This window comes from Scleropages formosus, chromosome 1, assembly GCF_900964775.1.
Source record: "Scleropages formosus chromosome 1, fSclFor1.1, whole genome shotgun sequence".
In the NCBI taxonomy this organism is placed as follows: Eukaryota; Metazoa; Chordata; class Actinopteri; order Osteoglossiformes; family Osteoglossidae; genus Scleropages; species Scleropages formosus.
Window position 1 is genome coordinate 28407784 of NC_041806.1, and position 3853 is coordinate 28411636.

The following is a 3853-nucleotide window of genomic DNA, read 5'->3' on the forward strand; positions in this document are numbered from 1 at the left end:
GTCTGCAGTGTCTCAAGTTCCTCGTTGTCGATGTCGCCGCATTGGCGCGCCGCCAAATTTGGGCCCTCCTTTGGCATTTGTGCTCATTCAGTTGGTGCAGGTACGTCGCTCACGGGCGCTCCAAAGGCCCCGAGCGCTAAAGAAATCATATCGAAATGCAGAAAGCTGCCGTTTGTGTTTTCAAGGCCCTACAATGGGGGAGGCAGAATATTGACTCGAGGGGTTGTCATGGTTACGGGGGAACCGGTCGGTGGCCCTGCGAAGCGAGCTGGGAGGATGAGAGAATCAGAATACAATCGGCTCGAGATGGTGGAGATAGGCGAGCAGAAGCAGACATCGACTTAATCAGTGCGACGCACGGTCCGCCTGCAAATCTGCTTATCTTCAAAAGATGATGTTCTCGCCATGAAAGTGCTCCTCCGCAGAAAAATTGCATTTACAGAGATTAGAGCTAAAGTGACCTGATCTGAATTTAAAGGCACACAAGTAATTGTCGTTAACATGGGTTCAAGACAAGGAACGTCTTCAGAGAAAGTTTAAAACTCTCCGTGACGTGCCGCTGGGGTGAAGTGCTCTTCAGCGTCGCCGTTTCACCCTTCGACCGGCGCAGTGGAGCCTTGCGACGTTGCAATCCTTCCTATTCATGGAAAGGCATGTGACGTTTACCTGGGTTTGGCTGCCATGGCGTCAGGGTCGCCACCGAACTGATGACCCTGTGGTACCCCGCATGGCCACTGCTGAGAGCTAGCGCCCCCTACTGGCGGCTGCCCTTCCCCTTTGCACCTCACGAAAGGGAGCTTTGAAACTGTCAGCTTATTATTATGCTAATCGGGTGAGATTCGGAAACTTCCACACATGCTCATCTTGCCCCCCCTCCACAGTCCTCCATACCGCGCCACAACATAGTATGGCCAAGTGCTGTGTTTTATTTCCATAAACACTAGAATGAAAAGACAGAAATGCAGCCAATGCAGAGGAAGAGTTGAATTTTGAAACAGCAGCAGTGATTTGGTTTCCAGCACAATATTTCCATTTCCTTCCTTGCTGTTTCCGACTAAAGCTTCTCACATCGGTGATGGAACTGTCAGCGAGAAGAAAACACAGAGAGTGCACACGCTCGGAGGTCATGCCCACCCAGGGCGACATGGTGGCACAGTGAGTAGCGCTGCTGTCTCACAGCGCCTGGATAGTGTGAGAGGATGTTGGTTTGATCCCCGCTCAGTTTCTGTGGAGTTTGCATGTTCTCCCCGTGTCTGTGTGGGTTTCCTCTGGGTGCTCTGGTTTCCTCCCACACTCCAAAGACATGCTGTTCAGGTTCACCCATAGTGTGTGGGTGACAGAGAGATTGTGTTCCACTGATGTATGGATGAGTGACTCATTGTAAGCAGTGTAGCTAGCAGTGTAAATCACCTTGGTGAATAAAGTGTGTGGGCTGATTACACTACATAGAGCTCATTGGAAGCTGCTTTAGAGAAAAGTGTCTGCTAAATAAATAAATGTAAATGTAATTAGCTCAGGAACTGTGAATTACCACATCCCCCTTGAGCCACTCACATGCTGCAGTATTTTGGGTGAAGTACCTTGCTCGAGTTCATTACTGCAGGGTCCTGGGGATATGAGCTGGCTGTTCCTTTAACCGCTGTGCCACCTGTATTATTTGAAAGCATCGTTAAGAATATAACCAAAGGACCATCCACATGTGTTGCCGCAAATCGCGGGTGCGCGGTTGCAGGTGGCGAGGCAGTTAAGGGTATCTGCTCATACCTCAAAGGTTGTCTACTGCCACACCCTTGAGTGCTCCTGCACTAAACCTGCTCCCGGAAGGAAACCCAGCTGCAGTAAAGGGTTAAAAATATAAAGTGTTGAAGCATTGAAATCCTGGAAGGAATCCTCCCTGTGACCCCCGGTCGAGTCTGAGCGGTCCGACGGCTTCATTGATCGTCGCAGCAGGCGAGAGCGCTGTCACTCGGGGGTCGCTTTCAGGGTCTCCTCAAAGGGGGGCGCCGTCTTATTGGCAAACTTCTGCCTACTTTCATTGAGCCTCTGCTCCACGCGGTGCTCTTTTTTCCATGGAGCCATTTTTGACCTCTTTCAAGAGAGACTGTCCGATGACCACTGGCCCCCCGTGACTCGGCTGACCTCAGATGCCACCCGCACTCCTGAGTCGACCGGTGTGTTCTATAGTGCCATGGCAACCAAAGCCAGCGGTGAGGGAGATGGAAGCTGCAGAAGGAGCTGCTGGTGACAGGTCTCGGAAAACACAGGACCAGCATCTCAGGCTATAATGGGTGCAGGAAACATACATTCGCAGGAACTGCTTCGCTTACCTGGACTACCCGGATTTCTCCTTTTCTATCGACTTGTAAAAAGTGCCACAAGAGCCTGGATCCTGAAGCAACAAGGCAGTGGTGTATCAATGTATCACACACACACACACACACACACACACACACACACACACACACACACACACACACACACACACACATTTTCAGAACCGCTTGTCCCATACGGGGTCGCGAGGAACCGGAGCCTACCCGGTAACACAGGGCGTAAGGCCGGAGGGGGGGGAACACACCCAGGACGGGATGCCAGTCCGTCGCAAGGCACCCCAAGCAGGACTCAAACCCGAGACCCACCGGAAAGCAGGACCGTGGTCCAACCCACTGCGCCACCGCACCCTTCAATGTATCAATGACAGCTAATGAATTTGCATTTGTCTTTACATTTACATTTACATTTATTCATTTAGCAGATGCTTTTGTCTAAAGCGACGTACATCTCAGCAAAAGCACAATTTTATGCATTACATCGAGAGGAGACATAGCTGCAGACATGAAAGTCTCAAGCAAACCTCATTTGTTACCTACCGCTTGTTGCACCGAGGTTCAAGTAGGTGCATAAAACACAGGACAGACAAATCCCGATACCCTCTCATCAATTTTTTTTTTAAATATTCTAAGATACACAAATAAGCAAGTACAATGCTGGCGTAGTGGCTGGGTCTTATGACGTTTATTAAATGTTTTAATCCATACCAACTTGCAACGTTAAGCCTCTTACAATCAGTTTACTCATTTATACAGCTGGGCGACTTTTTTTGGGTAAGGAACTTTCTCAACTTTCCTACAGCCAGAATCTCAGAATCACAAACCTGCAACCTTTGCGTGCCAAGGCAGCAGTTCTAACCATTACACTCCAAGCGCCCCTGTGGTAAAGATCCTCATTAACCAGTTACTAATTAGTAATTTTCGAGAAGGAGGCCAAAGTGGGCTGATGGCCAGGAGGTGAGGAGAGCGGCAGAGACCCAAAGAGACGCCTACAGATTTACAATGAACAACACGAGAGAGAGCTCACAAACCGCCCTGAACCAGCTGCACCAACACAGTGCTCTGCCCTCACCCCAAGTACACATGGTACAGACATGTGTCACTGCACGACAGGGATACGTTCTGAGAAATGCGTCATTAGGCCATTTCGTCGTTGTGCGAACATCAGAGTGTACTTATTCAAACCTAGATGGTATAGCCTCGATCATAGAGTGTACTTATTCAAACCTAGATGGTATAGCCTCGATCACAGAGTGTACTTATTCAAACCTAGATGGTATAGCCTCGATCATAGACTGTACTTATTCAGACCTAGATGGTATAGCCTCGATCATAGAGTGTTGATTATACAAACATAGCCTCGATCATAGAGTGTTGATTATACAAACCTAGATGGTATAGCCGCGATCATAGAGTGTTGATTATACAAACCTAGATGGTATAGCCTCGATCATAGACTGTACTTATATAAACCCAGATAGTATAGCCTCAATGCAGTCAAGAGATATGGTAAACACAAGATT